This window comes from Rhipicephalus microplus, chromosome X (genome assembly GCF_043290135.1).
Source record: "Rhipicephalus microplus isolate Deutch F79 chromosome X, USDA_Rmic, whole genome shotgun sequence".
Lineage (NCBI taxonomy): Eukaryota > Metazoa > Arthropoda > Arachnida > Ixodida > Ixodidae > Rhipicephalus > Rhipicephalus microplus.
Window position 1 is genome coordinate 457,639,721 of NC_134710.1, and position 22,888 is coordinate 457,662,608.

General features: G+C 47.0%; 1 pseudogene; it reads left to right on the top strand.

Moving 5' to 3' along the window:
* The first annotated feature begins 21,013 nt into the window (after positions 1–21,013).
* LOC119161778 (uncharacterized) lies at positions 21,014–21,924 on the top strand (annotated as a pseudogene).
* The last annotated feature ends 964 nt before the right edge of the window (positions 21,925–22,888 follow it).

The window sequence follows — 22,888 nt, forward strand, 5'->3', positions numbered from 1 at the left end:
TTGAAAACTGGCATCTTGGGCAGACGTAGCTGACTGAAATAAAAAAGCGTAACTCTAAAATTGAAGTAAAAGTGTCAATCCGTAACACACACTTTAACTTGTATGTAAACGTTTTATCAATAAAAAACTATTTTACACAAAAGCGAAGCAGTCAACCCCTGATAGTGATTGGAAACGTTACCCTGCACAATCTAAGCAATGTCGGACAAAAGTCGAAGCAGCCATAAATTAATTCCTTCACACTAAAATAACGATGTTTGTAATGAAAAATACTAAGAAAATTCTGGAAGGTAATAAGCTCATACCTTTGTCATCCAAAGTGTCCATTTCTAAGGATGGTGAACATTTTCACAATCATGTGTCTAAATGAAAATAAATAAAAATTCATTCAATATTCACAGCTGAAGATTCCATTCCGTCCTGCGACTCCACGACTGTCAAGACGATTATGGACGATTTAAATATTTCACACCAAGGTACCGAACATAACGAAAGACTCCCAAATAATTCGGCACCCAGCCAGGAAGGCATCTGCACGAAACTTCAGAAAATTGTTGTAACAGAGTCTGTTATTTTTCAATTTCTAGCAGCTCTTTTTCAGCAATGTATTCAAAGTAGAAGCTAACCAGATGCCTAAAAAATTACATTACTCCTATTTTTTTTAAAATGAGGTGACCCTGTATGCTTTGTAACTTAAGACCAGTTCAATAACAAGCATACTGTGTAAGCTTTTAGATCGCGTTATATCATCTTGCGTATCAGTTTTCGTTGCTCCTTGTGCAAATCCAGGTGAACTCAAAAGTAATAAACAACAATCAAGGAAGAGAACAGTGCTTCAAAATGGCCTGCAATGCACTTGAAGTTCTGAAAGAATATTTCTACTTAGGAGCGGTAGTAACTGCGGAGAAGAACAACGAGGTTGAAGTGACTAGAAGAATAATAAAGGGGTGGAGCAGGTTCGGCAAACACTCTGAAACCATGAACGGTAGATTTTTACTATCCCCCAAGAAGAAGGTATCTTACCGGTACTTACCTACGGAGCAGAACCTGGAGGTTTACAAAGGGGGTTCGTTTTAAGTGGAGGGCGAAGCAACGAACGATAGAAAGGAAAATTAAATGTGCTACAATAAGAGATAAAAAGATACCAGAGTTGGCCAAAGAAGAAATGAAAGTTAAGGAAATCATAGCTGGAATAAAGAAGGAATGGTCATGGGCAGGGCACGTAGTGCGAAGGCGAGATAAGTGCAGTCATTAGGGATGAGAGACTGGATTCTAAGAGTAAGTAGGCGGGTAAAGGGGAGACAGAAAATTAGGCGGGCTGATGCGATTAGGAAGTTTGAAGGTATAAAGTGGCAGCTGAAAGCACAGGACTGAGTTGACTGGCGAAACATGCGAGATGCCTTTGTACTGCAGTGAGCCTAGTCAGGCAGAAGATGATGATCATAATAATATCAGCAGTTTTGGCAATTTCAGCAACATTTTTTTCTTACCAAGTAAGTACTAACAATTTTTTCTTACCAAGTAAGCATGGTTTCCAGCGTAGACTTTTATGCGAAATTCAGTTGTTTTAACAAACAACTGATATTCAGAAAGCGATACACAGTAAAAAAAGAGATTGATGCTATATTTATAGAGAGCCAAAACGGTCGACAAGGTCCCTGATAACCACCTGAATATGAAACTGAGCGCCTTGGAAATTACCTCTAACAAGTCTAAATGAATTTTGAATATCTTGACCTCTCACTACCAGTCTGTTTGGTAATAATACCTTACCTTCATTGCTAAAGGTGAAATCAGGCATTCCGCAAGGTGCCGTGTAGGAGTCTTATCTAGTCATCTTCAGCATTTCTCTACGCCTTTCCTGAACTCACCTTTGTTCTCACATAACCGATGTTTTAAATTAATTTGAAGTTTACTAGTAACATTGCAGCGATACACAAACTAAGCGGGTCTTTTACAGACTGGGGTTCTATAGTCTAAAGACCTGGGGGGGGGGCACGATAAAAAAGCGTGAAAAAAAACTACGGCAAATGGCAAGACAATGTAGTAAAAACGGAACAGTTTTGCAAACAACTATAAAAATAACAAAGCGATAAAACCGTAAAAAACACAACTACAACAATACAATCACGTATTATCAAGTGAAGTTGACCACATATAATAAATAAACGGAGATGGACGATATAATTTCTAAGCTATAATGAACTTATGAAAGTTACCTAAACGCTCTATATTTGATGGAATAGAGTTTCAAAATGAAATGGCTGTGAATGACAATGACTATATGTCATAACCAGTGCAAACTCGGGGTAGTAAGAAATGTCTTTCTAGTGCGAAGCGAGTTTGTATTTAGCTGTCGGGCAAGTTTGTTTAAAACAAATTTGCATTTGTGCAGTAACTATATTGAAAACTGTGAGTTATTGAGCTTTATTTCCCTGATTGCAGCAAAAACTGCGGATGGCTGCGTGAGGTCTATAGCATTCTCAGCCACGCGCAGCAGAACACAAGTGTGTGGATGTCTTCTGAAGTTTGGATACATTATTTTCAGTACGCCAACTTCCTTCTTGCGTAATAATTACACTCACATAAGGGTAACACGTGTATTGCGAATGATCATTGTGTCCTTGAAAATCATTGATGTGACACCACTTGCTTGTTGCGGGCAGTGACTAATCCAGCAGAGAGGGAGCAATAATAAACCTTCAACTAGGCGAAATAGAGAAGAAGTTCACCATTTACCTCCAGCAAGCCGAGCTTCGCAAATAATCTGTTCGCTCAAGTAGGTCATATTATTCCTTACTTTCTTGGCACCCAGTGTCTATCGAGCAAACCAGTACATAACTCATTTACACTCAGCATCGGCCGTCACAGACACCTAGAAAATTAGACTTTCGCAGAAAACGTACACGCACTCAAACATTTTCCTCTGATGAAGCTTCTCAAGTGCTCACTGGGTACAGCCACAAATAAGTGAGCCGCCTATTCTCCTGAGCCCTCCAAATGACAATTGCAATACCCGGACTGGTTTTGCAGTTTCCACTCGCTAAGCCAAAGGTCCCAATCAGCTAGCGTGCTGTCCAGACACTGAAGATGGTAGGTGAACAAAGGGTAGGAGTGGGGGTTGACAATTTCAAGTTTGAAACAAAATATTCGTAGCTTTAAAAAAAGTTTTGCGATAGCCATCTCCAATGTTAGGGCTATGAGTACTCACATCGGTGAGCACTCACGAAGCAATCGTTCCGTGTGATCACGTGATAAAGTAGAGGAAGTGGCGTTTAGCATCCCCGGAAATGAGCTTGTGATTTTCGCCAGCCATCGCTCGTGTCTCTCAATCAACTACGTCCCCACTGTAGGGTTCCTAGAACGAATATGAATAGCACCGGCAGTGACCAATGCTACCGGCTGGAGAGTACAGCCCCGAAATAGGGGTCATCTTAGCACTTTTGTAGAAAGGAGAGTGCACAATGTAAAGGAGAGTTGGAGAAAGGAAACCAGCAGGACAAAAAAGCGTGCAGGTAACATATGACACAGGGACGTCTGACATCATTCCCATCAATGTACAGCCTCACAAAAACTGATGTGCAGCTACGGAGTGTTAGCCATGTTTCAAAAATGCAGGCAGATCTCCAGAAACTATGAAAGTAAATGGTTTATCGGAACAGAAGCTGCATTCAAGTGAAATTTACATGCTTTTGTCTTTTACCTGTTTTTGTTCATTATGCTTTGCGCTCCGACAGAGGCAATGTGGATTTGTGCATATTAAAGTAATTTGAGTGTTAGAGATACGTGATGTTGTAAACGAAATGTCGTAAAGTGCAGGTATTCAGTTGCTTTGCACAAGGCAAAATGTTGCTAACAGAAGCTATACCAGTATATGAAGGCTAGGAATGGTACCTAATTTAGCCGTATTTTGTTGTGAGTTTGCAGCTTAGCATGATATTCAAAGGAACGCCTCTAGAAAACTGCTGATACAGCGTCTTCATTGAGAGAAATTGCATAAGTTTTTTATTGTTATAAGGGAAACTGTAGAGTAAAAACTGAGCTTGTCCTATACTAAAAAAGAGGAAATTTCACTAAAGGCAAAAGCATGAAATTGGGTTAAGTGGGTTTTCATGCTTTAAATTTAGAATGTAGAATCTGCAAGAGTGAGCACCACTCGTTCAGCTATTAACCAAAAATTTGTTTTCAACTGATGCACTTCTTGACTTAACACAGTTGGTGTAGTCAAACAGAAGAGACGCATAGATTACACCTAGCCAAGAAAATAGTTCACTGAAAATAGCATAATTATGAGTGGTAGATTATCAATAATCAACACATGGCATGAATGCTAAATGGGAATGTTTATTTCGCCCCGGGAGTCAAATATGTAGCCAAAAATAAAAGGCATGTCTATAAACATTTTTCGTTTAAATAAATTAACTTTTGTCTCTGGTATAATTGAAATTATGCCAAATTAACATAAAAATATAACTGCTCCTTAGTGATGATAATATGTACTCGTGCTTTGCACAACAAAATAATAACAAAAACTTCACAGATATTTTGCCTCCTATGTGAGTGGCATCCTCAGTATGCAGTGGCACCAAGTGAGCTGATGTCACCGAATTTACTTCTTGTCTCGCATGTTTCTAAACATCCGGTAAGGGGCCGTGATTGTTGTTGCACACTGACTGGTCAGGACGGTTGAACCACGACTCGAGAAGCTTTCTCTCCGTCACCTATGTTACCGAGACAGCGCAGTCGCATTATGGTAGTCGAAGGCTTGTCCCATTGTGAAGCAGTGTTTGACGAGTTCTATCTAAAAATTAGTAGCTTTTGTGATTTCATTCTTGTGCTCCTTAGGAGTCATTGGCCGCCTCCTGCCTGATTTGCAGATCTAAGTTGTGTCGCAGTCCCCGCGCAGTACCTTGTAAACAACCCTGATTTGAACATGTTTCCGAAGGTACAATGACGCTTGAAAATAGGTTTAATGCCAAGCGGACGAAGCACTTTCCGAACAGGGTCTGACAAACCATGAACGTAAAGCATAGAAACAGTGGACGTCGTGTTTTCTCGTGGCACACTTTTTGTTCCTCTTCGCATGTGTTTCTAAGTTTCATTAATAGACATTCTTTAAAAAAGCCTTCGTTCTAAGGTACCAATTACATTTTTCATTTCCTATGACTGCAAATGCTGCCCCGCCGCGGTGGTCTAGTGGCTAAGGTACTCGGCTGCTGACCCGCAGGTCGCGGGTTCGGATCCCGGCTGCGGCAGCTGCATTTCCGATGGAGGCGGAAGTGTCGTAGGCCCGTGTACTCAGATTTGGGTGCACGTTAAAGAACCCCAGGTGGTCAAAATTTCCGGAGCCCTCCACTACGGCGTCTCACATAATCAGATCGTGGTTTTGGGACGTGAAACCGCCCAAATCAAATCAACTGCAAATGCTGATAAGAACAAACAGTCATGTATGCAACACCACATGCATCAGTGGAAGAAGCAGGAAGCGACCAACAAGGCTCAGGCACACCAAGGGGAAATGCAAAGGACACGCATGCCACACATTCCAAAACGAAACTCAACAAACACTGCTAGACAAAGGGACGTGCCTTGACTTCAGTAGTAAGACGACGCAGGCTTGGGAACAAAAGGGAGGAGGAGAGAAAGCATCTCGAGTCTTGCTTCATCTATTGTGATAAGTTGACGTGCAAAAACTGCGGCCGCGCACTTCATGTGCAGATACATACGAGACAAGTAGTAAACTGAGTGATCTTCGCTCAATTGGTGCCAGGGCATACTGAGGATGCCAGCCGCATAGTTGGCGAATTGTCCATGTAGTTTTTCTGAGTCCATATTTTAATCATGAACTCGCCCGTCTTTCGGATCACTTTTCCATCTGCTCGTTATTTGTAACTCTGCTTCATATTGTCACGGGGCCGTCACGTGGCCGAAGACAGGAGACTTTATGTTGGGATTTAACTGTTTATTTGGGCGAACCTGTGCCCGGTAAACGGAAAGTCCGATTACAGTAGTGGTGTTGCGCAGACAGCAGTGAACGGAGCGTCGGCCGTCAATCAACTACTGACAAGCGGCGAAGTGCGTCGGCATTCATGCTCTTCCCATCGAATGTTCTAGCGTTATTGCCGGCGGTGACGAGTGTTCCAGATTAATCTGTGCAGTTGGTGGAGTGGGCGTGATCTTATCGAAATGATCTACTACACTTTACGGCAAAATTACCCGAAAAAGGAGTAACGGAGCCCAATAGGCGCACGCGATGAACGAATAGACCGTTGAGGAGCAACCACAGAGGGAAGTGTGCGGTGTGAAACCACTTACTCTCCACTAGAGATGAACCACCCGAGCATTCCAGGCAGCGCGAAAAGCATTGCCAAGGTGACTAATCCTCCTTCTTCAGAGAACACATGTCCTTCTGCTCCTCTGCTGGCTCAGTCTTTCCCCGTATTTTGCCAGCGGCGGTTGCGTAGCGTCGCGCTCGGGGTGCTCGACCACGGCCGCTTGGATTCGACGATCTAAGAAGTACGACGTGGTGCTTGTGTGTACGCCTGGATGAGCGTGGGCTGCTGTTTCAGCGTTTTGCTGCACACATGAAGTCTGGAGCAAGCCTCGACAGGTCACCACGTCGCGCTGTATATCTCTGGCTTCAAGGTAGTCTCGGCCAACACACGACAGCAACAGTTGGAAAGGCCAATATGGCTGCCGAAAAGAACAGGCCTATTGGATATATACTTCAGTACGACGAGATGCATTGCGACCGTCAGCTTCGGCGGCTTCAGTTCGCTTGTGCTTTGCGACAACCATGGAATCGGACGCCATTGCCGTCGGCTTCCCGTACGCTCGCTCATCGAGTGCTCGCCTGTCTTCGCCGTCGCAATGAGCTCCGTGCTGACGCTATCGGGCGGCGACCTCGTCGCTGTGTTGGGAGTCATCGAAAACACGTTGCGGGTTCTCGTAAAAAGCTCATGTCGCATGTCGCACGCTGTAAGTGCACCAGCACGGGCTAGCGGGGCTTTCGATAGCGTCGGAACTCACTGAAAATTGGTCACCATTAGAGTTGGCTTCTCCGTCAGTCGGCCGCAAGCAGCTCGGTGCAGTCCGTTGGCCGCGGCGGTGGACTCCTTTTGCGCGTTGCACTCGCTCGAGTTTGTGGAAAAGGACCACATTAACGTCGATTTCTACGGCGCTAGCTCCAAACCAGCTCGGCGCTGTTCGTGGCAGCTGCAAGCGTGCGCTCGCTCTCCTGTTTGAAGTTCGCTGGCGGCAGACACTCCGCGTGCAGTGCGGTGTTTGGTCTCGCATTTGCTTGCTCAAGCTGAACAACGTCGCTCGCTTAGGACTCAGCGGACTTGTTTGCGGCATGGTGGTTCGCGGAGTTGTGACTGCGGCTGCTGCTCCTAAACTGTTGCGCTACGGGGATCGAAATGAGTCTTTGACGATGTGTGACATCACGGTGAAATCATTAGCATGTATTTTTCATATGCATTTGCATTCATAGTTTGTCACGTGTGACTCACTATTTTACATACTTATTGTGAAACCGTGGGCACACACCATGCATGCTGAAGACTGTGCGCTGGCGTCTGCGATGCCCGTCATTCATCTCCTTCGTAACAGCAGCTTCAGGAGTGTGCGAGATGTGAAGGTAAATTTATTTGTGTGTCATATTTTAACGCTTGTTTTCATATTAACGTGCACGCACTTGTCACATGCGTGCATTTCTATTTTCTTTGACGTGTGCTTATTTTTTTAACTATATTGTTGTACGTGACCCCATGGGAACACAACAGACAGAAGGCTGCGTGCGGTGGCGTCTGCAATGCCTGTTATCTAAAGCTTCCGTCGGAGGAGCTCCCCAAGGAGTGAACAAGACTTGGCAACGCGGTTGGACTTTTAAGCTTCACTAAGAATTTACTTTAAAGAATGGGGAAACTTCATGTGTTTGTAGAAAAATAAATGATTTTGATGTCTCACTTTTGTCTTTCGTTGTTGCTGTGACTGCGAAAGCAGTTACACATAGGTGGCTAACAACTTTTTCGCGTGTTCTTTTCTGCGGAATTTTTGCTCACTGCGCAGAAAATTAGGTAAAAAAAGTATTAGGTCTGGTGGAAGACATACAAAAACAACGTTTGAACTGGAGCAAAAAGTTTATCCGATTGGAGTATTTGAGTGGATCAACCGTTCATTCGGCAAGGTGCAACTGTGAGGACTAACGGTTGCCCGGTAAGGTGTAAATGTGGGGATTAACAGTTGCTCAATAAGGTGCGAATGTGAGTACTAAATCTTAGTCCTTTGGGAGTGGAGTGTGGGACTAACGGTTACTGACGAAGTTGTAATTCAGAAGACTAAATGTTAGTACCTTAAGGGGACTAACTGTTAGACCCGGTTCCGTTAGTCCCTAAAGGACCTAATGGTTGTGGCAGCCCCATTAGTCGCCAAAACGATGAACCACACATCCTTTGAACACCCTCTTGCCTTAGAGTGTACAGTCGCGAAGCTTCTCGAAAACTGCAGGCACGGTTTGCGCTGAGAATTGTGTAGTGTTTTGGGGCGATAACAAAGCTTGATGAATGGAACGTAGCATCCCCCTCTCAAAAAGGCATCGTCCCGATGCTTTAACTAAAAATGATGGTACAACAATTATGCAAGAAAGTACAATGAATAAATTACGATACAGCAATAATACAGAAAACACTGTTTCAGTTTGTGAATGCGCATGAAACGGCTTGAAGCGCGCGACATGGACGACTAGAGGTCTCGATCGGCGTTGTTGAGAGTTGGTGATGCCGTCGCGGACAACCTCATACTCAAGTGGGCCGAGACGTCGAACAACCCTGTATGGACCGAAGTACCGTCGCAGAAGCTTTTCACTGAGTCCACGTCGGCATATTGGCGTCCACACCCAAACACGTTCACCAGGCTGGTATTCCGCGAAGCATCGTCGAAGATTGTAACGGCGGCTGCCGGTCGTCTGTTGATTCTTGATATGGAGACGCCCGAGTTGTCGGGCTTCTTCAGCACGTTGTAGGTACTCACTCACATCGAGGTTTTCTTCGTCGGTGATGTTGGGGCATCGAGGGTCGTTGCTGGGCTCCTTCCATAGATCAATTTGTATGGAGATATCTGCGTCGTCTTCTGCACCACCGTGTTGAATGCGAAGGTCACGTACGGAAGAATGGCGTTCCACGTCTTGTGTTCGACATCGACGTACATTGCCAGCATGTCGGCGATCTTCTTGTTTAGCAGCTCTGTGAGGTCGTTGGTCTGTGGGTGGTACGCTGTCGTCCAGCGAAGGTTATTCTGGCTGTATGCCAAGATTGCTTGAGTTAGGTAAGATGTAAATGCCGTTCCTCTGTCGGTGATGAGGACCTCCGGGGCGCCGTGATGTAGGACGATATTTTCGACGAAGACTTAGCTACCTCGGATGCATTGCCTGTGGGCAGGCCTTTTGTCTCGGCGTAGCGGGTGAGGTAGTCGGTATCAACCACGATCGACTTGTTTCCGAAAGCCAACGTCGGGAACGGCCCCAGTATGTCCTTACCAATCTGCTGGAATGGTCGACGAGGTGGCTCAATTGGCTGCAGAAGTCCCGCTGGCCTTGTCGGTGGTGTCTTGCGTCACTAACAGTCCCGGCATGTCCTCACATAATGAGTGACGTCGGTGATAAGACGTGGCCTGTAGTACCTTTCTTGTATCCGCGGACGTGCGGGAAACACCAAGGTGCCTTGCCATCGGATAGTAGTGCAAGCTCTGGGCTGCAGAGCTGAAAGCACCAGAAGGAGGTACTTGGCTCGTAGCGGTGAGACGTTTTTCTTTTGGAGAAGACCGTTTTGCAGGAAGAACGACGCCAGTGCGCGCTCGAATACCTTCGGGACTTCGGCGGTCCTGCCTTCGAGGTATTCTATTAGGGCCATAAATGCCGGGTAAAAACGCTGTCGTTCAGCGAAGTCGTCGGTAGTTATCGTTCCCAAGAAGTAGTCGTCATCCGGGTCGTTGGGTGGTGGTTGGTCGACTGGTGCACGAGAGGCAGTCGGCGTCGGAGTGTCTCTTGCCGGACTTGTAAACGACGGTAATGTTATATTCTTGAAGTCTCAGAATCCATCGTGCAAGGCGACCTGAAGGGTCTTTCAAGGTAGCTAGCCAACACAAGGCGCGGTGGTCGCTCACAACTTTGAAGGGCCTGCCGTAGAGGTAGGGGCAAAACATCGACGTAGCCCAGATGATGTCGAGGCACTCCTTTTTTGTTGTGGAATAGTTGGCTTCTGCTTTGGTTAGCGATCAGGTGGCGTTACTAATAACCCTTTCATGTCCGCCAGCCCTCTGAACAAGAACGGCGCTGAGGCCTACGCTTCTTGCGTCAGTGTGTATTTCTGTCTCGGCGGATTCGTTGAAATGGGCAAGTAACGGAGGCGTCTGGAGGCGGTGTTAAGGCTGCAGGAAAGCGTGTTCCTGCGGCGTTTCACACTTGAACTCTACGTCAGCCTTGGTAATGTTAGTAAGTGGGTCGGCGATGTGGGAGAAGTTTTTCACGAAATGCCTATAGTAGACGCACAGGCCCAGAAATTGGCGCACCACCTTCTTGTCAGTGGGTGGCGGGAAGTCGGCGAGGCCGGCTGTTTTTGGGGAATTAGTATGAACTCCAGACTTAGGAATCACGTGCCCCTAGAAAAAGAGCTGCTTGTACGCAAATACGCCCTTTTCTGGCTTCAGTGTGAGTCAGGACGTATTGATGGCTTGAAGTACAGCTTTAGGGCGCTCACGATGCTCATGAAAACTCGAAAAAAACACGACCACGTCGTCCAAGTACACAAATCAAGACTGCCACTTCAATCCTGCCAGTACCCTATTCATAGCGCGTTAAAAGTTGCAGGCGCTGAGCAAAGACCGAAGGGCATCACCTAAACTGAAAGAGGCCGTGCTGTGTTATACACGCCGTCTTCTCTCAGTCTCTTTCATAGACTTCAATTTGCCAATGGCCAGTCTTGAGGTTCATTGACGAAAAGTACTTGGCGTTATGGAGCCGATCAAGTGCGTCTTCTATTTGTTGTAGAGGATACACATCCTTTCTTGTGATTTTGTTCAGGCGGCGATGATCGACGCAAAAATGTAGGATCCAACACTTTTTCTTCACTAACACCATGGGGGACGCCCATGGACTCTTAAATGGCTGGATGATGTCATCCCGCAGCATTTCATCAATTTGTCTCTTCATGGTCTCGCGTTCTCGCTTCAAAACCTTGTACGGGCTCTGACGGAGTGGTCTGGCATTTTCTTCGTTTATGATGCGATGTTTCATGATTAGGGTCTGCCGAATTTTCTATGCGGACGAAAAGCAATCTTCGTATTGCAAGAGCAGGGCCTTGAGCTGTTCTTGCTTATGATTCGGAAGCCTGAGATTGACGTCAAAAGCTGTGGGTGGGGCTTGGTTCTTCTGAGCAGGTTCCGCAAAATCGGTGAGGGCGAAAGCACTGGTGGCTTTCACAATTTCTTTGGTGTATGCGAGCGTCGTTTCTTTGTTCACATGTTTTTACTCATTGCTGAAATTCGTGAGCATAACCGTTGCTTTGCTTCCTTGCAGCTCTGCAATTCCTCTTGCGACGCAAGTATTTCGGGTGACCAAGACTTGCTGACTGGCTTCAACGACGCCTTTCAAATTAGGTGATTTAGGAGCGCCGATTGAAATATTGACGCTTGAGCGAGGCGGAATGGTGACTTGCTCTTCTGAGACATTCAAGGCATGGCTTCCTGGCGGCGTGCGCGGCGGTAGTGCTTCTTCTGTTGATAACGTTATTGACTTTGTTCTTAGGTTGATGACAGCACCATGGAGGAAAAAGAAGTCCATGCCAAGGATGACGTCTCTCGAGCAACGCTGTAGGACTACGATGTCTGCAGGATAAATACGGCCGTTAATGATGCTTCTGGCTGTGCAGATTCCTGCTGGTGTTACGACATGACCTTCGGCTGTGCGGATTTCTGGGCTTTCCCAAGCTGTCCTAACTTTCTTCAACTTCGCGGCGAACAACCCACTAATGACAGATTAGTTGGCTCCAGTATGGACGAGAGTGGTCACACTATGGCTGTCGATAAGAACGTCGAGGTCGCTAGTTTGCCATCTCGCGTTGCAGTTAGGCCGTGGCGTCAGGTCATGGCTTCGTCGGCTTGTTCCGATGCTTCAATGTTACGTCATGAGGTCACCCTCGGTGAGTGAGGTTTCGTCGTCGAGACTTTGCCTGGTTGGCGTGGTGTTCGGAAAGCTCCGTCACGGCGTCGTCATCGTCGGAGGGTCTTCGGTAGTTCGTCGCACAGCAACCGTACCTCTATCGGTTGCTGCCCTTAGTTTCCCGGGTACGGGCTAGGAGCCCAGCCCCGCGTTGGGCCAGAGTACTGCAGGTGGTGCGGTGACATGCGGCGGTTGGGCGACGGCGAACGGGAAGGACTTCGTGGTGTTCACCGAGTTCCTGTCAGGTAGTCATTGATGTCACGTGGCTGTTCCCCTGGCTGAGGACGTTGTGATTTGACGGCGAAGTCATGCAGTCCCATCTGTCGGTACAGGCAACGGCGGTACGTGTGTCCGGCCTCGCTGTAGTGGTAGCAGAGCGGGCGGTTGTCAGGTGCACGCCATACGTCGGTTTTCGTTGGCGCACTGCGCTGGCCCGCTTGTGAACGGTAGGACGTCTTTGGGGTTAGTGGCGTCGGTGGCATCTGGCGACGGAAGTGCGATGGGGTGGCGTTTCGTCGTGGACGGGAAAGAGCATTTTGGCGCACTGCAGCGGCGTAGCTCAAAGCTTCCGGCTTGGGCAGCGGTGCTTGGGAAAATTGAAGCGATTGCCGAACTTCTGCTCGCACAATGTCGGCAATCGAATCCACTTGAGGCTGCACCGAAGGCAGAAGCTTGCGCAGCCCTTTCTGCACGATCGCTCCAATCGTTTCACGCAGGTCTTCGGAGTTACTGGCTTGAGCAGCAGCGCACTCTGGAGTAAGGCGATGATTATATTGTATGGTTCTCATGTCCAGGGTATTTTCGATAGTGATTGCTTTGGATACAAATTCTTGGACGGTGTTCGCTGGATTCCTTATTAGCCCAGCGAAGAGCATGTGTTTGACGCCTCGCATAAAGAAACAAACTTTCTTCTCCTCAAGCATGTCGGGGTCAGCGTGACGGAATAGGCGGGTCAACGCTTCTGTGAAAATGGCAACATTTCTGTTTGGCAGCTGAACCCGGGTCTCTAGTAAAGCAGCGGCCCTCTCTTTGCAAGCGACGCTCGCGAACGTTTGCTGGAATGCGCCACAGAAAAACATCCCACGTTCGGAGCGTGGACTCTCAATTCTCGAGCCACGTCCTTGCGGTAACTTCCAAATAGAAGAACACACGACGGAGCTTTTCGTCATTGTCCCAGTGGTTGAGGGCGGCCACACGGTCGTATGTTTTAGCCAGGTCTCCGGGTTTTCAAAGTATGACCCACGGAAAATTGGTGGTTCCCTGGGTTGATGCATGAGGATCGTGGGCTGGGACGCTGCGGTTGTCATTGTCGCTGCAGTCGTGGTCATGGCCTCGGTCTTCCACGCCTTGTCTTGTAGAAGCCATACTACTGTGGTAGACCTTGCTGTCGGCGGCTTGTTCGCTGCTCCTTGTAGGCGTCGGTGTCTTCTTCATGACGTGGGCAGAGCTCACGGCTTGACGGGGGCGTCCAGTACATGAACGAAGCAGCACCTCCATCGGCTGCAACGGGGTCGTGACGTGGACGAAGACAGGATACTTTATGTTAGGATTCACCTCTTTATTTGGGCGAACCTGCGCCCGGAAAAGGAAAGTCCGATTACAGTAGCGGTCTTGCTCAGACAGCAGTGAACCGAGCGTTGGCCGTCGATCAACTACTGACAAGCGGCGAAGTTCGTCACCATTTATACTCTTGTAATCGAATGTTCGAGCGCTATCGCTTGAGGTGAAGTGTGTTCTAAAATAATCTGTACAGTTCGTGAAGTGGGTGTGATCTTATCGAAATGATCTACTACAGTCCGGAAGCTTCTCGAAAACTGCAGGCGCGGTTTGCGCTGAGAATTATGTAGTGTATTGGGGCACTGGAGAACGAGGAAGAAGAAGTGCGTTCGGGCGTAATTCTGCCTTGAACTACTATCGTTTTTTCTTTAACTGTCAGAATTCCTGACTTTCTCTGAACAAGCGGAACGGAAGACGTCACCCCCCGGGATGGGGGACCATCCATCCAACGAGACAGCGGGCCCTAGCCGTTTGCATAAGGATGGACCGAATGTGGGTGACCGCCTTGGCGCATATGCTCCTTGCGATGACTCTACCGAGAGCTCATCAGTAGAAGAGATGGAATCGGAAGCCGACTTCAGGACATTCCATACCCGCCGGTTGAAAAGGAAGCTTCGCAGGACGTCATCAACGGCGGAGCCACAACCGGCGCTAGACAAAGGCAAGCAATGTTTCACCATCTCGTATGTACCCATGTCTACATCAGACAACCTGAACTCACTAAACAGGCAGTCGTTGACTAATTATTTCGAGCGAGTAGCACCTGCTCAAGTGAGTGAAATTCGCATAAATAGCAGGAAAAACATATTGTCAGTTGATGTGACAAACAAAACCATTCTTGACAAACTGAAGGCCGTCACGCAGCTCGGAAGTATTTCAGTTCGCGCGTTTCTCGCTCACGGGAAAGGAACAACGACTGGCGTGATAAATGACGTCGACGCTGACATCACAGACGCTGACCTGCAGAATCTTGTGACGTCAACAGTCAAAATCGTGACCATACGCCGCTTCGGGCAGTCTCGCTGCATCAAACTAGTATTTGATTCTGAGACTCTGCCCTCTAGCGTGAAGGTTGGATACGTGAGACATCCCGTGCGCCCTTACGTGCCACGGCCTTTGCAGTGTCACAAGTGCTGCAAGTTGGGACACGTCAGCGCAGTGGGCAAAAGTGAGACAACTTGCCAGCGGTGCGGCGGGTCTCATAAGGTGGAAAACTGCGATACTGCTGTTCCATTGAAATGCCCAAATTGCTCTGGTGCACATGAAGCAACGTCGAAGGAGTGCCCGAAGATCAAAGAAGAAATTCGCGTCCTGCGGAAGATGGTCAGAGACAACTCGACACACAGAGAGGCGGTCACATCCATCCGCCGACACAGACGTCGTCCAAAACGTAGGCACCAGCGAAATCATTGTGGACATAGGAGTGATGCATCACCATCAGCAACAGATGAACATACACGTGTGCATTATCAGGCCGCTACACCCATGTTGTACGCACCACGTTCCAGGGATGCAGAAAGTGGACCAACGCCCGCGTTGCACGCCGATGCTTCAGATACTGAGTGGCCTTCGCTACCGATCGGAGCAATAAAAAAGACCACATCACGAGCTGCAACTTCAAAGAGGGCGGAAAATGATAGGCAAGACACTGAGAAGAGCCAAACTATGCTGAAGCATCTACTAAAATCTATTCGTGCGATTCTCAACGAGCTACACACGCCAGGAGCGAAAACAGCAGTGCAGATCCTCAACGTGCTGGAACCGCTACTGCTGACCCTTTCATAAACAATATGGCGAATTTCTACGATGAACGTGTGCGCACCTCTGCTATAATGCAGTGGAACGCACGAGGTTTGCGAAGCCGATTGTCTGACTTTCGACAACGGATACTTAAATACAAATTTCCGTTGGTTGTAATATGTGAGCCGAATATGATGTCGTCGTTTCGTATTTCCGGATACGTCACTTTGTGGTCACGTGATGATCGAAATACGAGCAAAGTAATTATATGCGTACGTCAAGATTTAACGTACGTGAGACATGCCGTGGCTCCTCATGCTTCTAACGACTATATTTGCCTATCTATAAAGCACAAGCGACGTACAATATCAATCATTGGTGGATACATTCCTCCTAGAAGCCACGTGGACTGTCCCCATCTCTTGTCTGTTCTCCAAGCTTGCCCTGGACCACATGTATTGGTTGGGGATTTAATGCACACCATCCCATGTGGGGTTCTGCCTCAATGAACACCCGCGGTAGGGACATTGCCGATTTTGTGCTCAATCAGGGACTTATGTCCATTAACGATGGCTCACCTACTTACCTCCGTGGCGCATCGTACAGCAGCTGTCTAGACGTATGTTTTGTGAGCAGAAGTCTCTTGCCTACCACCTATTGGTTTGTAGACGTTGAAACACATGGAAGTGACCATCTCCCTACATATATACAGCTAAAAGGATTCCATTGTTCGTCTCCCCGGCCTGTGAAAAGCGTAGACTGGCCAGGATTCCAAGCTTCTGTAAATGCTCAGTGCGGGAACATTCAATCTATATCTGAAATAGAAAGCCTAATTGCGTCAGCCTTAACAACGCATACGAAACTTGTGAATGTGCCGCTACCAAGATCACAACTTGACGCACAATATGAATACCTTCGTGCAATTCGTCGCCGGGCAGAGAGAAAATACAGGAGGACGAAATCACCATCTGACCTATCTACAGCACGCCAAGCACAACGACATGTATTGCGACACCTCGATAAGCTCGATAGGCAACGGTGGAGGGTATTTTGTAGCTTTCTTGATCCCAGAAAACCCCTGTCTCGAATATGGCAAACTGTGCGAAGCCTTCAGACGCCCACTCAACAGTTGTTCCCTTTCCGATCTTTGGCTCTAAAGCAAGGTCGACCTGAAGTAGAGGTTGCAGAAGATTACTGCCACTTACTCGTAGGTATGACCTCTTCATCGATATTACCTTCGAATTTAGCCTCACCGCCATCCAGCGACGATCGCCTCGACTTACCATTCACAATGCACGAACTCGACGCTGCGATTTCTACGTCCCGACGGTCGTCCGCACCCGGGCCTGACGGAATTACTTATTCGGCTCTATATCACCTCAGCCAGGAAGCAAGGCAGGCTCTCTTGTCGTTCTACAACTCTACGTGGGAAACAGCGACAGTCCCAGAGAGTTGGAAGTGCAGCCGCATAGTGGCCTTACTGAAACCAGGCAAGTGTTCACACGAGTTGTCTTCTTATAGACCCATTGCCCTAGCCAGTTGCATCGGTAAGGTGATGGAACGCATGGTGCTGGCAAGATTGGAATGGCTGCTAGAGAATAATGTCGGCTTACCAAATTTCATAAATGGCTTCCGTAGTGGTCGATCATCTATAGATGGTGTTGTAGATCTAGTTTCTTCTGTTGAAAAGAAAAAACAACGTCGGAGATTGGTAGGGGCCATTTTCTTAGATATAAAGGGCGCGTACGATAGCGTCTACCATGAGGCCATTCTTGATGCACTTGAAGACATCGGCGTAGGTGGCCGACTACACGCATGGATAGGGAGCTATCTCAGAGGACGTACCATTTTTATGTCGACATCCGATGGTGACACGGCCAGGTACCTCGTAAGCCGTGGAGTTCCGCAAGGCGCCGTCCTGAGCCCCATGCTTTTTAACATAACACTAATTGGCCTTGAAGCTGAGCTACCCGACGTTGTCAGGATCAGTGCATATGCGGACGACATATGCATATGGGCATCTGGAGCAACGCGACCACAACTGCGAGCAAGGCTACAACAAGGCACATCAATAACATCTAAGTACTTACGTCGTCAAGGCCTGGAACTTTCAATAGCAAAATGTGCTGCTTTGGCATTTACGAAGAAATCAATGTCGCGGTACCCAATCTTCGCTCACGGAGCAGTGATTCCCGTGGTTAAGCACCACCGCTATTTAGGGATCGTCATTGATCGCAACCTGTCCGTGTCAAAGCATGTGACTGTGCTGCGAAACAAACTAATCAGTTTTGTATATGTCCTTCGTGTTATAGCAGGACTGAGATGGGGCCCTTCGGAGAAAAGTCTTCTACAGGTATACAAGGCATTATTTGTGGGCTATATAAGGTACAGCTCACCTGTGCTTTCCAGCATGCGGGCAACGTGCCTCCGCACTTTAGAGAGCCTTCAGGCACGAGCACTGAGAATATGTCTTGGCCTGCCACGGTGCACATCTACCTCTGGCACTATAGAGGAGTCACGCACCTACCCTATACAGGTTTACACGTCCTGTGAGCCACTTCGAGTGCACCTTCGTCTACTGACCCGACATGCACAGCACCCTTTGTCTTCGCTACAAGTGGACCGACCAAGCTGTACCTATTCGCGATGCCTCGATATGCATAGGCACATGATCCCGTCAGGCTTCGCACCTGCCGTAATCTCTGCAGTGCCTCCATGGACATTGACTAAACCACTGGTGTGCCTTCACATACGTGAAATTTCGTATAAGTCACATGTTTCTCATATTGCCCTCAAGCAACTCACCTTGGCACATTTAGATGACCGATACAGTGACTCTGTACACATTTACACCGATGGATCCATAACTTCATCCGCCTCAGCTGCAGCCTTCGTGATCCCTCAACTCGGTATTTCCCGACAGTACAAATTAGTTCATAGGTCATCTTCGACAGCTGCAGAACTTGTTGCTATACAAGAAGCCATAAAATTTGTGAACGACCAAGCACCGCGTAAATGGACGATTCTATCTGATTCAAAATCAGCGCTTCAAGCTATCTATTCTAACTCAAGAAGAGGCGAATTTTACGAGTTAACGTTAGGAATCGTCCAAGCATTTGACCTAACACACAGGAGTGGTCACTTGATTACACTCCAATGGATTCCTGGACACTGTGGCCTGGTTGGCAACGAAACAGCTGATAGCGAAGCAAGAGCGGCAATATACAACGCTCCTATGTACGTCAAAGTACCCTACTCGCGAGGTGACGTCAACACATTGTTGAGATCACTCATGCGCGAATGCGCTGCCACTTACTGGTCGCTACCAGATCACCGGAACAAGCGCCTGCGGGAAACAGACCCTAGTATGACTTTTCGTCTTCCAGATAAAATCAGCCGAAGACATGCTAATATACTGCACCGAATTCGCCTGGGCGTCGCCTTCACTCGCCACTACACTCACCTAATTGGCCGTGCGGACAGCCCAAATTGTGAACGCTGCCAAGTGCGCGAAACGATAGCTCACATATTTTGTGACTGTGCATTATACGTGGCGCAAAGAAAAATGCTAACTGCAACGTTGGCAAGCATTGGACGAACACCATTAAGTGAAATCCACATATTGTCAGCAATGAACGACCAAACAGTGTCAAAAACTGCTACAAAGGCTGTTCTAGACTTTATAAAAACCACTGGACTAGAAACTAGACTGTAGGGTACTATGCTAAGTGGCTACTGTACATACGCACCACCTCTTCTTGTCCCCATCATCACCCTTCATCCCTCTTTCCTTCCCCTTTCCCTTATCCCCTGCGTAGAGTAGCAGGCTAGAGCGAACTAGCTCAGGCCGACCTCTCTGCCTTCTAATAAATTCTCACACACACATTGGGGCGATAACAAACCTTTAGGAATGGAACGTATCAATATTCCGGTGTACCACAAAGCGTGCTGACAATTCTAGTTTGATGTTTTGGATGAATTGTTTTATTTTGTTTTTGGATACATATGGACGTGCCGGAAAAAGAAAATGAGAAGCAAAATTTAATTTTTGCCACCAATGAAGCTGATGAGAACTGACAGAGAGTAATACTACACTTCGAGTGTCATGTGTTTGGTAAGCACCATATTATATAGCAATTTGAAACTACTAATAATTTTTGTGCATCATTACCGTTAACTCTACGAACATAATGCACCGTAAAAATAACTGAGTACACCTATTATGTTCGAGCTGAAGAACTGAAATTAGACCGTAAATAACTTTTTTGGAATGTTGATTCCTTTGCTATAATTGATGAGTAAGGAGCCAATGACTAAGCTCAAAATGGAACTTCACAAATGTCATGTCTGCATTATTTAAGTTCCTTACAGCTGTGTTTTTTCACTGCTGGATCGTTACATAGCTTTGTCAGCCCTGGTACAGCTTTCATTAGAATCCATCGTTTAGAAACACAATGAAAAATATGTATACCATAATAGTTTGAATCTAGCCTGATAGTTTATTTCCAAATTTTTTGTATCAAACTCCAGGGTCAGTTTAGACTCGATGATATCGAAAAACGTGGCAGTTTTCATTGAGAAAAGTGGTGCACAACTAGCGCCAACTAGACGGTATTCTAGCGGTTAGTAGCCGAGCCAACACTGGCCTAAGTACTCAAGTGGGGCCTCTATTTCGATCTTCTTGGCGAGTTTTGAGGCAAGCCGTTTGTTATTTCGAGTGTGCTTCAAGTGGTCTGTGTTTGGCTTAGCCCAGCGGGGACAAAAAATGGCGGTGTCATTTTAGTGCCGCCTCTAAATGGAAAGTTGTCTTAGCTGCGTAGTCGTCATCCAACGTTCAAGCCGGGCGAGGGTTTGCGGCGGAAAGAACGGCGTAAACGAACACGGTCTCTTCTTCTGTTTCGCAGACACCGTGCGCATTTTTTCGTCGTCCACATGCACATCACCGTCGGTGCGAAGGAGAAGTAACAAGCTCCGCTGCGCCTGCGCCCAACTACCCTGCGATGAATTCTACCGCACCTGCGTCGTACAGCCACTGGGCTTTTAAAGGGAGGACCAAGCCATCACCGAGACCACTTGGCGGCAGCGGTTGCGGCGGAAAGAACGGCGTAAACGAACACGGTCTCTTCTTCTGTTTCGCAGGCTGTTGGCATTCGTCAGACACCGTGCGCATTTTTTTGTCGTCCACATGCACATCGCCCTCGGTGCGAAGGAGAAGTCACAAGCTCCGCTGCGCCTGCGCCCAACTACCCTGCGATGAATTCTACCGCACCTGCGCCGTACAGCCACTGGGATTCTTAAAGGGAGGACCAAGCCATCACCGAGACCACTTGGCGGCAGCGGTTGCGGCGGAAAGAACGGCGTAAACGAACACGGTCTCTTCTTCTGTTTCGCAGGTTGGTGTTGTTTCTATGCCCGCTGTAAATTTGGTTGTGCCGCAACTACTGCCGCTACTGCTGGTGCTGCTGTGTAAACTACTGTTCTCATTTGTCGCTTTGTGCAACTATGCCCCGAGATGGAACATGCTCTGTGTGCGATAAGCCGTTCACTGGGGACGTCGTATGGATTGAATGTAGCGACTGCTCTCAAGCATTTCACGCCAGCAAATGTGCTGGAATTTCTGAAGCAACTATCAAGTCCAAAGGGCAGGCATACTGCGATGCATGGCGCTGCCCTACCTGTAGACGGTGGAGGTTGCGAGCAGCATCAGCTGAATCAAAAGAACCGGGCAGTGAGGCCGACATGCAAGATGTCCGAATTTGGATGAAAGCTATAAACGACAAGCTGGATAAACTAGTACTGCTCAAAGAGACAGTTGAGAGCATTAACGACGCGGTGCAATACTTGAGTGAGAAATACGACGAAATACTAAAAAAACCGGAACAAAACGAGCGTGACGTCAAGGACCTTAAGCGCAGATTGGAAAAGGTTGAGATGCGGGACCGAGAAGTAGCTGAAGTGCAGGCAGAAGTAGATAATCTTGAGTGGAGGAGCCGCAGACTCAACCTAGAATTCCATGGAATACAGGAAACGGAAGATGAAAATTTGCTAGAAGCCGTCAATGCAATGGCAATTAAACACCTGTTCCCGCCACTCGCAGAAAGCGATGTGGTCGCCATTCATCGGCTTCCGCCCAGAAAAGATAAGACGCCGGTCGTTATCTGTCGTTTTGCGAAGCAAGCGGACCGAGATTTCTGGTGGAAAAACAGAAACTGAGCAGCCTAAATGAGCACTTTTTCTTGACAGAAAACCTGACCAAAAGAGCGCGTGCGCTGTTGTTTGAGGCAAAGAACTGGGGTAAAGAAGCGAACTTCAAGTATGCATGGCACTCAAACGGGAAAGTTCTAGTGCGTAAAGCTGATGGGGAGAAAGCCATACCCATCGCAAATGCTAGTGATCTAAACAAACTAAGCTAAAGAAAGAAGAAATGATCGGCTCAACATGGCTTGCGTAGGAAACGATTCTTATGTGCTTCCGGAAGCGTTTTCGCAGAGTTTAGGACATTTCTATTTAAACTCGTTTAAATGTTTTCACTTGAATGTGCAATCGGTAAATAATAAACAGTTTGACCTTAGCCTTTTTTTCGAACATTTAAATCAAGTATTCGACGTCATAATGTTAACTGAAACATGGTCAACAGATGAAGCCAGCGTGTTTCGCTTGCCTTCGTACAATACGTTCTACATTAATCGAATTTCTGGTCGTGGTGGTGGCGTATGTATTCTAGTGAAAAAGGTCCTTGACTGTGACCTAATTCAAAATTTCACCCACTCTTGCAATGACTTCGAATTTCTATCAGTTAAACTACAAAATGTGGTTCTTGCCGTTTGTTATAGACCACCAAATGGCGAAACGGCATCCTTTCTGGATTACCTGGACACGTTTTTTGCGTTCACTAACACAAATCGATTAGACGTTGTGTGTGGCAGTGACATGAACATAAATATGCTCAAAAAGGAAGCTATAGTACAAAAACTCGATATTTTGCTGAAATCTCATTGCTTTTCAAATATTATCACTCTCCCTACGAGAATCACACAAATGTCTTCGTCCTTGATTGATTCGTTCTTAACAAATATACCGACAGAAAACCTCAAGGCAGGTGTTATTACTGTAGGTTTGAGTGATCATTTGCAATATACATTTGTTGTAGGAAACACTTATGTGACAAAAACAAACCGAACACATTTTTCACCCAGCGTATAAACGAACAAACTCTGAAAATATTTTCGGAGAAGATTTTGAGGGCTCCTTGGACGAATATACTTAAAATGAATGAGCCAAACAAGGCGTACGAAGAATTTTTGAACATACCAAAGCCAATTTATACTGCTTCGTTTTCTCTGGTTAAAAAAAAGCAGAACAGGAAAGTTCGTAAAC